The 13,557-nt window shown below is 44.3% G+C and overlaps 1 protein-coding gene across 1 annotated transcript in view; it reads left to right on the top strand.

Moving 5' to 3' along the window:
* sil1 (SIL1 nucleotide exchange factor) overlaps window positions 1–13,557 on the top strand; it is a 142,956-nt gene that overhangs the window by 74,079 nt on the left and 55,320 nt on the right. The gene's annotated exons all lie outside the window — the stretch shown is intronic.

Genomic DNA, 13,557 nt, shown 5'->3' with positions numbered 1-13,557 from the left:
AGCACAGAGAATCGGTTTATTAGTGATTACCGGAGCAAACTGATGTGTTATAAGAAACCCGGAGTGACGCAGCTGTGTGCTGTACTGAACTAATTGTGCTAATGCTACACAGAGCAGTGAGGACAAATACCCACTTTGTGCCAGATAAACACATTATAGTATTATCACACAGTGTGGTTTTCACTCAACAGTTCACTTTAATACTTTAAAACGAATATTGTTTACTACAAGCAGCAGTAACAGGAGCCTGTGGCAATGGAGGTCATGAAATTTATAGTGCCGTTTATTATCTTATTTTTATTTTTGCTACTTCTAGTTTTCAGGTTTGATCTGGAACATATGTATATGGACTCTGTTTTATTGATGTGGCATTATATTTATTATTAATAAATATAAATAATTAAGCCTTTTTCTCTCTTCAGGTTAGTTTAATACTAATAACTTATTTATTGCAACACAGGTTTAGCTAACAATTCATGTTTTATTGGCTGACATTCCATCTGCATGTGTACGCTATTAATTACACTAGCATGTTATTATTTTGGATTATATTATACCATACACTCAGTTTCATGCACAAACTTATGATAAACACCCATAAAATAGCTCTCCCCCGTTGCACCGGGCCCAGGTATCACATACCTTGCTCCACCCGCTACTTCCTTGTTTTCACCCCCTACTTCATTTCATAATGAAACCCCTGTGGAGTGGTTTACACCTAAACCTAGGTAAGCAAACCATTAATAAATCCAGAGACAATAAATGCTTGTTAAATTTTGTTTCCAACACTGCAGTGCATTGTTGTTACATCCAGGTTGTATATCTGTCTCATGCACAATGTTGCTGGGATGGGCTTTAGACCAGAATAAAGCTATTACTGAAGATGAATCAGTTAATACTGTATTTTCCTACCTCCTGCACTAGGAGAAGCTAGTAGACCTAACTCACCAGCAGCCTGCTGATTCATTTTACTGGGGGTTTTCAGACTTCTACTCTAGATTTATTCTTTTTCTCATACCTCTATATTATTCATTTGCACTCTTTAAAAATGTAAATGACCTTCTTTGCTAAAATACATTGTTTACACTCACCGTCCAATTTATTAGGTACACCTGTACAGTAGATGGCTTGAATTGAATTTATTATTTTGGTAAATGATTAATAACTTTAACAGATTAAATCATCTGGTAAATGATTTCAGCAGTGAATAATCAGATGATTCTAATGATCAAATTGGTGGTGCTTTGCAAGTGCAAAGTCAGGAATGCAAGTCAAAGGGTTTGGCAGCTATCTGGTGCCAATGTGGAAAGTGTGCCAAGTGGAAAACTGACATTGAATGTGTTTGTTGTAAAGAGCATTAACTTTTATGCGATATAATACAGGCATAGTCATTGAATTGTTTCACGGATAAAGCTGGTTTGGAAACAAATGTTGTACACCACTGGCCTATATGCAGACAATGACAGCTTGTGTGTAGTATTTACCATGATAGCATGATAGCCTGAAGTGAGAGGGTCAGCACCAGATGGAGAGCCCACAATTTGGTAAGCAACCTATTATATATAGACGCTCAGTGTGTGCTCATGCTTATCTATACGTGTGTGTGTGTGTGTGTGTGTGTGTGTGTGTGTGTGTGTCCATACTAGCTATAAAAGCCTATTTATTTATTATGTGTATTAATACAGATATAGACAACGTGCCACAATAGTTTATATGGTCTGTATATAGGTTTGTGATAGCTCGAAGCTAAATGTGAATGTACGTACAGCAGAGCGCACGGAGCGCAGGTCCATACTTAAGAAATACTTAAAGGAGATATGCAGAGCCTTTATTTTTAAATAAATTTATGAGTGGATAGTATCTCCATCCTTGACTCTTGTATGCTGCATAAATGGGAATAAAATTATATATTTTTGAGAGTTAAAATCAACCGCAAAGTTGGCATTCGAGCTGCCCTGCTGAGCCAGCCAGCCCTGAGTGCGTGACGTCACAGCAGTAACCGGTTTTAAGGCTGAGGCCTTTTACAGCTATAGACCAAAGTCATATAAATAATTTATGGTGAAAGTAAGAAATACCGTTACCGACTTGCTCAACTAAGACTGATTTGACTTCATTGATTGTGGGTTGACTCTCATTAAAACAGGATAGGTGTTATAACTTATGCAACATACATGTACATGCATGCATTTTCACTAATAAACCGTAAAAGGCTAATTAAATAATCAGATGAACTGAGACAATCACATTCTGAAGCAAATTAAATAATCTTATACCGGTAACTTAAATACACAATACAAGTTACATGTATTAATCTAAATGCAGGTAAACAACGTGGGTTTTTTTTTATCCAAATGAGAGTCGGAGCTTACCTGTCTGTGTTCTCGCTTCTTGAAGGCCGATTGTTTTTGAAACAATCTGACTTTCAGTTGTTTGTTCAGTTCCCTGTTCATTCACTTCCATGTAAGGGCGAGATGGCAGCAATATCCAGTTTAGAAATAAGACAGCTGCTTTGCTCATTCACTTTTCTTCATACTGTGTAGTCTGCCATTACTGCTGGGCTCAGGCAATTATTAAAACCCAGGACGGAATGGGATATCACCGGTTTTAGCAACTGCAGGGAGGTCACTGCCCGAGTGATACCTGTTCTGTCCCAGGTTTTAGCAACAACCCCCAGCTCACTCCGAGAGGACTGGTGCAACTGAACTCTCTTTCCTTTTAAGGAAAAATAAATAAAATAAATAATTTCCTTTTCTTGTAGTTTTCTTTTTCTTTAATTGTTGGTACTGCACCCTCTTTCAATATGTGCTTATTGGCAACGTTCCTCAACAGATCACAGGTCTTGTATGCGTCTTCAGTAAAATATGCAGAGCAGAGGAGAGACCACTTTGTAGGCACCCAATGTACCCGTGAACTTCTCGCAAAATGCTTTCAAATCTTTGCAGTTTGAACATTCTTGGGCCATGAATGCAACATAAATCCAGCTTCTGTCGTGTTGCTGCACCGGCCAAAAACACATCTATGTGGCACGGCGATAAATTGGCTCAAAATGGAGGATCGGAGTTGCAATCAGCTCTGTTTTATGATGGCGAAAATGCAGAGGAGACCAATAGACTTCCTGCTGTGACGTTGCGGATGTCAAGGTCATTCACTCAGATCGCTACCTCTATAAATCACTTTAATCGTAAAAATTACTATATTAGATTTATTGTTAATGCTTAAAACTATTCCTGTGCCATTCTTGAGGTCTCAAGGCATTTATAAATGTGTCATGATCCGCCGCAGACTTCCACTCCGGAGATTTACTGTCTCCCAGTTCAGTGCAATCTGGATCCGGGACGGGACTTCCATCTTGCCGGCATTCACTGCCTGGTCTGTTCTGCTGTGTATAAATAGGGACTTTGCCAGAATATCTTCTCTGTTCTATTTCCTTCACTCCAGACCGCCAGGGCGGTGCTGAAAGCACTAGTGGAAGGATCTTTGCATCCGCGCGTTTCGAGAGTCGCATACAAAAGTTGTCATCTCATGATGTATGATGTGCCTGCCTATATAAGGCAACATCCCACATCATTTGGCCTCTTCTTTTTTCTCGTGTTGGAATCGCATCTTTTCTATTGGAATTGTGTGTGTGTTATCAGTTAACTGTGGGAATACCTGCGACAATCTACAGTGCAGCTCGTGACTGAAGAGGACTTCAGTGGGACTCAACTCCACACGAGCTATTTGGTCACTAAGGTAACTTGTTTTATGCATCGATAGTCACTGAATCTTGGCTGCCAAGTTTTCAGGGGCGGCTATTATATCGGTCTTGTCACAAACTGCTCGGTTGCCGACAGGTTTGTCAGTGTTGAGTGAGTTAGCGAATTGGTTGCCAATAACGTTAACGTGTACTTACAACTTTACGTGAGCATCGGTTTCTGGTTGCTAGTAAATCGTTGTCTGTAGTGGTAAAGCTGCGCTTGCGAACTCGCTAGCCTTGGTTGCCAGGCTAGCAAGCAGCGCTCCACCTTGCTTCTTTTCTAAAAAAAAAAAAATCGCGGGCGAGTGGACACTGAGATTGATTCAGTGAGGTGTTCCACTTACCCCAATCTAATGGAGGTGCTGGATGCACATGATCGCTGCGCGGAGTGCCTTGGCATGCAACATCTAAGGGAGGCAATGTCTGATCCATGCCCTTCCTGTGCGTTAATGATACTTACTGTTAGACAGGAGCGGTTGGCTGGTGTGGAACGTGTGTCTAGCAGTTTTCTGCTCTTGGATTCTCAGACACAGTGTAAGCGTAAGCTTTCACCACCAGTGCATGCAAAACAGCGCAAAAAATCTAAGTCTTCTGAGTTAGAGCGTAAAGTGGAACTGCTCTCATCTACAGTAGAGCGTCTGCTGCCTCTGCTTGCAAGGCCCCCCCTACAGCAGGGGCACAGGTAGGTACTGTAGAGGAACAGCCTGCACCGCCTGCCTCCTTGTCACCCATTGGCTCATGTTCTCAGCCACCTGACCAAGAGGAAGTGATGTCTGTGGCTGCCTCAGACACCTTTTTCAGTCAGCCTTCTTCCTCGGCGCAGCCACCAAGCGAAGTCCTGCCAGGTGTTGAGCCCTGTGATTCGGGCAGTGATGTTACCTCTGGGCGATCTGGGGAGTCTGCCTCAGTGGTGGGTTCGGTGGAGGCCACACTGAAGGCTTTGCTTGCACGTTTGCAGTTGGACACCCCAGCGCCTCCTACTGGATCTGAGAACATGTTCCTGTGCCGTGTTCAGCGTGCCTCTCTGGTAATTCCACAGTGTTGTGACTTTACTTCTGTGGTGGCCTCTGCCCTGGAGGCTGCTACGAAATCTGCCCATCCAGACCAGATGTCTCACATGCTTGCGGCGATGCAGGACCTCGGTGCTGTTGGCTTGGGTAGCATGCCAGTAGTCGAATCAAGCATTGCTTCGCTCATTGTGTCTCCCGATGAAGCACTTCGGGAGCAGGTGCGTTGCCCTAACACTGAGTGCCGCCGCACAGACGAGCTACTTTCTCGTGCTTACAACTCTACTGCCTTTCTTGGCAGGGTGTCTAACTCACTGGCACACATGTTTGTTATGCTGCACTCGACACTCAACACATCATCAGCAGACCCACTGGCGGCTGAGGTACTGGAACTTGCACTGCAGGCTATGGGTATCATTGCCAACCAGTGTGGCACTACCTTGGGCACCTTGCTGCAAGCCTGTCAACAAGTGTGGCTGGCTCAATCGCCTCTGCCAGAAGTATGTAGGAACAACCTGAGGCACCTCCCACTGGCACCTGGACAGGTCTTTGGGCCAGCAGCACAAGAGGCCCTTGACAGACATGTGTCTGTTACAGAGTCTCGCTCCCATCATCTGGGTGTAGCACCCACCTTCAGAGCCCCACCAAACCCTTCTGCCTCACGCTTTAGGCATGTGGCCCCTAGAGCTGCACAAAGGTCTCCCCATCGACCCCAGCAGCAGGCCCCCAATCCCCCATCTCCCTTGGCCAGGCAGGGTGGCACTCAGCCACACGTGAGTTTTCACCCTCTTCGACAGACGGGTCCTCCCCGCCATTGTCGCCCCCCCATCCCTTCCGAAAAACGTAGACAGGACCACTGACAGGTCAGGGTCAGTGGCAGGAGTTTTTACAGGCAGCCAGCTAGTGCGTTGGTGCGAAATAGCAACCAACCAATGGCTACTCACTACCCTTTCAGAAGGGTACCGCCTGCAATTCTGCCACCGGCCACCAATGCATTCGGGTGTGAGGCAGACAGTTATAACCAATCCAAGACAGGCAGAAGCCTTGTCGAGAGAAGTTCAGTTGTTGCTACAAAAGGAGCCATAGAGATGGTCGACCCCATTGTTCACCCAGGGGGGTTCTTTTCAGTTTATTTTCTCGTTCCAAAGGAAGACGGTGGGTTCAGGCCGATTTTAGATTTAAGAGTGCTCCCTTACTTGGACAGCTGGCTTCTTTGTGCGGCATTGCCCGAACAGGCCAGGGAACATGCTCACCGGTTGCTACTACACATTACGGCTCTGGGGTTCAGGGTGAACTAGAGGAAGTGCAAACTGGTCCCAGTCCAGGCAACACGTTTCATCGGCCTTGCCGTGGATTCAAACACTATGCTGGCCAGTCCCACGCCAGACAGAATAAGTTCAATTCTCACTGGCATGAACCACCTTTGTCTCGGGGGAACTCGGCATTACATTTCTCTCCTTCAGTTGTTGGGGAAACTCACAGCGGCTTCAGTAGTCATTCCTCTGGGTCTTCTGTGGCTAAGGGCTTTTCAGAGATGGCTTCTTCAACTGCATCTGTGTCCAGTGCGAGACAGGCACATGAGGGTGAGAATAACATGCTGTTGCATGCTCATGCTAAGACCTTGGTCCCAGGTACACTTTCTCACTCGTGGAGTTCCACTTGGTCCCCCACCGGGACGGTGGGAGGTTATCCGGACAGATGCTTCCCTCATGGGTTGGGGTGGAGTCTGGCGTCGGCAAGGTGTGAACGGCACCTGGCCTGCTCCGTGGCGCACGTCCCACATCAACACACTGGAGTTGATGGCGGTGTTTCTGACATTGCGCCACTTTCAGGAAGTGCTGCGGGGCAAACATGTATTGGTATGTACAGACAATGTGGCAACTGTTTTCTATATCAATCATCAGGGGGGCACAAGGTCTGTAGCTGCGCTTCAGGTGGCTCACAGTCTCCTAGCATGGGCTCAGGACAACCTCCTTTCCATAAGGGCATCTTATCTACCTGGACGCCTAAACAGTGTGGCAGATGCTCTGTCACGCAGCAAGGTGTCTCAAGGGGATTGGAAACTGCATCCAGACACGGTGGAACAGATCTGGAAAACCTATGGGAGAGCAACTGTGGACCTGTTTGTGAGCTGTCAGACAACTCATTGTCCGACATGGTTTTCCCTGGGAGAAGAAACGGAAGCATTGGGCCAGGATGCTCTGGCCCACGACTGGCCGAGGGCCATCCTTTATGCCTTTCCCCCTCTACCACTGTTGTGGAGGACTCTCTGCCGTGTGCACGATCACAGTCACCATGTGCTATTGATAGCTCCTCATTGGCCATCCAGGCCATGGTTCCAGCTCCTGCTGTCACTACTAGTGGGACCCCCTTGTCAGCTGCCCAGCAGGCCCGACTTGCTGACGCAGATGGAGGGCAGGATTCAACACCCATATCCCGAACGCCTGAAGCTCTGGGTGTGGCCCTTGGGGCCCTGAGGCTACTACTGGAGTGTTTAGAAGGGACCAGGAACACTGTGGTGAATACATGTGCAGAATCTACCCGACGCTTGTATGCAGGCAAGTGGAAGGTGTTCTGTGATTGGTGTGCGGAACGCAACATCGACCCCCTAAGCTGCTCTGTTCCACAGATTTTAGATTACCTGCAGCACCTTTTAGAGCTTGGCAGGGCTGCATCTACACTTAAGGTGTATGTTGCAGCACTAACAGCCCACCATTCAGAGGTTGGAGGTGTTTCACTTGGGTCCCACCGGCTGGTGGTAGCCTTTTTGAGAGGGGCAGTTCATCTTAATCCTCCTTATTTTGTGCGGAGTCCGTCATGGGATCTGAACACTGTGCTCGAATCCCTTTGCTTGCCTCCTTATGAGCCCCTGTCAGCAGCTGACATTAAGTGGCTATCTGTTAAAACAGCTTTTCTCCTTGCCATCACAACAGCCCGGCATGTGAGTGAGCTACATGCCCTCTCAGTGAGTACTGTTTGTCTTCGTTAGGGCCCTATGTTTGACAGTGTTTCATTGTGGCTTAACCCAGCTTTCCTCCCGAAAGTCTTATCTCCCCAGTTTAGCAACCAGCCGATTTTGCTGACTGCTATACCGGCGGACAGGACAGACTTGCATGCTGAGTTGTGCCCTGTCAGGGCTCCGAGGCTTTATTTTGATAGGACAGCAGCCTTCCGTATGACAGACCAATTGTTTGTTTGTTTTGGTGGCGCTCCGAGAGGAAGGCCTCTGTCCAAGCAGCGACTCTCCCGTTGGGTTGTGGAGGCAATCACCCATGCCTATGAATCTATGGGATGTACTGTGCCCTCTCCTGTCCGCTGCCATTCGACGCGTGCTCAGGCAACATCATGGGCAGCTCTCCGGGGTGTACCACTCTCTGACATTTGTGCTGCTGCAACTTGGTCCAATACATGTACCGTACATTTGCCCGGTACTACAGGCTAAATGTTGCATCCATGCCATTGCTGTGTGCAGCTGTTCTTCCAGAAGGTGGTGATGCTCTTCTGAAGTCCTCGTGACTGGGTTGGTATTCGTCTTCCACTACTGCTTTCAGCACTGCCCTGGAGTGAAGGAAATAGAACACTGGTTACGAATGTAACCGTGGTTCTATGACTAAGTGGAAGACCGCCAGGGTCTTTGGTCAGTCGGATTGCGCGAGAATGATCTTGAGGCCAAATGACGTGGGATGTTGCCTTATTTGTTTGCCTTATTGTTGCAGGCACGTCATACGTCATGAGATGACAACTTTTGTATGCGACTCTCGAAACGCGCGAATGCAAAGATCCTTCCACTAGTGCTTTCAGCACCGCCCTGGCGGTCTTCCACTTAGTCATAGAACCACGGTTACATTCGTAACCAGCGTTTCTCATGTTGTCTCTGTGCCGTTTTTTGCTTCCTGATTTTTGCTCTCTGTTTTGCCTAGTCTTAGCCACAGTTTTTTGTACTCATGTGTTGTCTTTTTATTTTCTTGTTTTTTGCACTATGGTTGTTGTCTGAACTATTTTTCATGTTTTTTCATATCAGCACTTTGTCTTTGTCTACCTCGTTGTTGTCTGGATTATTTTTACTATTTTTGTTTGTTGACTTTTTTTTTGGACTTTAATTAAATCATTTTTTTATTCATTGGATTTTCTGGTTTGTGTTCTGCTCTTGGATCCTAACTCACCACATCTTGCCACCCTTAACAAAATGAAAGTGAGGCCATGGCTCTGCGTATATCCTTTAAGGTAATGCATTGACCTAATTTTTGATGGCTTTTGTGACCATAGGGTACCCTATGGTAAGTGCAAGGCAACGTATCTCAAACACTTGACCACTGGAAAATGAAATATGTATCTTTATTTACATAAGAGAGATGGGTTTTCAGTACTTATTTTTAATTTGCTTTAAAAAAAATAACATGGGATTATTTACTAACACATTTTATGCTCATCAGGAGCTCCGCTTTTAGTCAGTGCCTAAATATATAGATTCATAAATTTATGTATGTATGGATGGTATGGAATGAATGGATGGAATGGTAGGTATGGATGGATGGTATGTATGTAGGTATGGATGAATGGTTATGGATGGATGGAATGGATGGGAAGGATGGGTGGTTGGGATGGATGGTATGCATGTTATGGATGGTATGTGCGGGATGGATGGATGGTTATGGAAGGATGTTATTTATGTATGTTATTTATGGATGGTATGTATGGATTGTATGGGATGGATGGATGGTTATGGATGGATGGTATGTAGGTATGGATGGTATATATGTATGGATGGGATGGGATGGGATGTAGGGATGGTATGGGTGGGATGGATGGTATATATTGGATGGATGGAATGGATTGTATGCATGGGAGGTATGGATGGTTGGTATGTATGGATGGGATGGTATGTATGGATGAATGGATGGTTATGGATGTTATGTATGGATGGTTATGGAAGGATGGTATGCATGTTATTTATGGATGGTATGTATGGATTGTATGGGATGGATGGTTATGGATCGATGGTATGTAGGTATGGATGGTATATATGTATGTATGGATGGGATGGGAAGGATGGGATGGGATGTAGGGATGGTATGGGTGGGATGGATGGTATATATTGGATGGATGAAATGGATTGTATGTATGGGAGGTATGGATGGATGGTTGGTATATATGGATGGCATGGTATGTATGCTTATGGATGTTATGTATGGATGGTATTTGATGGAGGGACGGTTGGTATGTATGGGATGGATGGTTGGTATGTATGGATGGGATGAATGGTATGGATGTTATGTAAGAACGGGTATGGATGGATGGTATGTATTGGATAGATGGATGGCATGTAGGTATGGATGGTATATACAGTGGTGCTTGAAAGTTTGTGAACCCTTTAGAATTTTCTATATTTCTGCATAAATATGACCTAAAACATCAAATTTTCACACAAGTCCTAAAAGTAGATAAAGAGAACCCAGTTAAACAAATGAGACAAAAATATTATACTTGGTCATTTATTTATTGAGGAAAATGATCCAATATTACATGTCTGTGAGTGGCAAAAGTATGTGAACCTCTAGGATTAGCAGTTAATTTGAAGGTGAAATTAGAGTCAGGTGTCTTCAATCAATGGGATGACAATCAGGTGTGAGTAGGCACCCTGTTTTATTTAAAGAACAGGGATCTATCAAAGTCTGATCTTCACAACACATGTTTGTGGAAATGTGTCATGGTCAAACAAAGGAGATTTCTGAGGACCTTGGAAAAAGCGTTGTTGATGCCCATCAGGCTGGAAAAGGTTACAAAACCATCTCTAAAGAGTTTGGACTCCACCAATCTACAGTCAGATAGATTGTGTACAAATGGAGGAAATTCAAGACCATTGTTACCCTCCCCAGGAGTGTTCGACCAACAAAGATCACTCCAAGAGCAAGGCATGTAATAGTCGGCGAGGTCACAAAGGACCCCAGGGTAACTTCTAAGCAACTGAAGGCCTTTCTCACATTGGCTAATGTTCATGGGTCCACCATCAGGAGAACACTGAATAACAATGGTGTGCATGGCAGGGTTGCAAGGAGAAACTCAAGAACATTGCTGCTGTTCTGCAGTTTGCTAAAGAACACATGGACAAGCCAGAAAGCTATTGAAAAAGTATTTTGTTGATGGATGAGACCAAAATAGAACTTTTTTGTTTAAATGAGAAGTGTTATGTTTGGATAAAGGAAAACATTGCATTCCAGCATAAGAACCTTATCCCGTCTGTGAAACATGGTGGTGGTAGTATCATGGTTTGGGCCTGTTTTGCTCCATCTGGGCCAGGATGGCTTGTCATCATTGATGGAACAATCAATTCGGAATTATACCAGTGAATTCTAAAGGAAAATGTCAGGACATCTGTCCATGAACTGAATCTCAAGAGAAGGTGGGTCATGCAGCAAGACAATGACCCTAAGCACACAAGTCGTTCTACCAAAAAATGCTTAAAGAAGAATAAAGTTAATGTTTTCGAATGGCCAAGTCAAAGTACTGACCTTAATCCAATGGAAATGTTGTGGAAGGACCTGAAGCGAGCAGTTCATGTGAGGAAACCCACCAACATCCCAGAGTTGAAGCTGTTCTGTACGGAGGAATGGGCTAAAATTCCTCCAAGCCGGTGAGCAGGACTGATCAACAATTACTGGAAATGTTTAGTTGCAGTTATTGCTGCACAAGCGGGTCACACCAGATACTGAAAGCAAAGGTTCACATACTTTTCCACTCACAGATATGTAATACTGGATCATTTTCCTCAATAAATAAATGACCAAGTATAATATTTTTGTCTCATTTGTTTAACTGGGTTCTCTTTATCTACTTTTAGGACTTGTGTGAAAATCTGATGATGTTTTAGGTCATATTTATGCAGAAATCTAGAAAATTCTAAAGGGTTCACAAACTTTAACTACAGGCCAATCACATGTTTACCACTGATGTGGAAGCTTTTGACTGAAATCATATCGGAAGATGTTTACTGGTTCTTAGACGAGAACGGGCTTTTGCCAGAAGAACAGAAGGGTGCAAGGAAATAATCACAAGGCACACATGACCTCCTATTCATTGATAAAATGATTATGTACAATGCCCGATCTGGCAAGAAGAATCTATTCATGGCCTGGATAGGTTACCGAAAAGCTTATGACCTGTTTCCACACTCCTGGATAAAAGAATGTCTGGATCTGGTCGGTATTGCTCCAAATATAAAGAGACTGTTATTCAAGAGTATGGAAGACTGGAGGACAGAGTTGTCTTCTGGATCAACAAAAATTGGGGAAGTTGACATCAACAGAGGCATCTTCCAAGGAGATGCGCTGTTGCCCTTGTTATTTGTGATCTCTCTGATCCCACTTACACGCGTAATTCGGAAATCCAATTATGGTTATAACATCAATGGTGTAAAAGTGAACCATCTTCTCTACATGGATGATCTGAAAATTATGCAAGGTCAGAGAAGGGGCTAGAATCCCTGGTACATACTGTCCACGTTTTTAGCACTGACATCGGGATGGATTTTGGCATCACCAAATGTGCCAAGCTGGTTGTGAGAAGAGGAAAGGTTGCAGTTGCTGATAGAATCAAACTGCCAGATGGCAGAGGAATTAAAAGCTTGGAAAAGGGGGAAAGTTACAAATACCTTGGCATATTTAAGAGCGATGAATTCCAACACAATTAAATAAAGAAGAGGTTAGCGAAGGAATATTTCCAGCACGTGAGAAAGCTGCTACAGTCCAAGGTAGATGGTGGAAATGTCATCCGTGGGATTAACACTTGGGTAATCCCACTGCTGAGATACTCTGCAAGCTTCCTAGATTGGACATGAGAAGAACTAAAGGCACTTGATAGAAAAATAAGAAAGTACCTCACTATGAACAGCGTGCTCCACCCACGAGATAGTATAGCAAGATTGCACCTACCTAGAAAGAATGGTGAGAGAGGGCTTATCTCCATAGAGGATTGTGTAGATCTAGCTATAGTTAGGCTTACTAATTACATAGTGGGAAGCAACAAAAGATTGCTAACGGCAGCCCGAAGAGGTTGGAGCAGTTGCCAGGAGAATTGCAAAGAGATCAAGAAGAGAAGATATGACGAATGGATGAGTGAGCTGAAAGACAAGAAGCTGCATGGCCAGTTCATCAGAGAGATGGAAGGAGTAGCTAGTGACAAGAGCTGGGGGTGGCTTGAAAAGGCCCACCTTAAAATGAGCACTGAAGCTTTGATTATGGGGCCACAGAGCCAGTCAATCCAAACAAATTCTATAAAGACAGATCAACAAGACCCAGGAGGATCCTATTTGTAGGATGTGTAGGAAGAGTGACAAAACCATGAACCATCTTCTCAGTGAATGCCCTAAACTAGCTCAGGTGGAATACAAACACCACCATGACAATGTGGCTAAGGGTATCCATTGGGATCTTTGCAAGCATTTTGGAATTGTGTGGTGATAATTGGTACAAACATAGCTCAGAGGCAGTTGTGGAAAACACAAATGCATAGATACTCTAGGATGTCACCATCCAGACTGACAAGAAGATGCCTCACAACAGGTCTGATGTACAGTGGTGCTTGAAAGTTTGTGAACCCTTTAGAATTTTCTATATTTGCATAAATATGACCTAAAACATCATCAGATTTTCACACAAGTCCTAAAAGTAGATAAAGAGAACCCAGTTAAACAAATGAGACAAAAATATTATACTTGGTCATTTATTTATTGGGGAAAATGATCCAATATTACATATCTGTGAGTGACAAAAGTACGTGAACCTTTGCTTTCAGTATCTGGTGTGACCCCCTTGTGCA

The sequence above is a fragment of the Neoarius graeffei genome, chromosome 8, assembly GCF_027579695.1.
Source record: "Neoarius graeffei isolate fNeoGra1 chromosome 8, fNeoGra1.pri, whole genome shotgun sequence".
In the NCBI taxonomy this organism is placed as follows: domain Eukaryota; kingdom Metazoa; phylum Chordata; class Actinopteri; order Siluriformes; family Ariidae; genus Neoarius; species Neoarius graeffei.
The sequence above is the reverse complement of the archived record's forward strand: the minus strand, read 5'-3'. Positions and strand labels throughout refer to the sequence as shown.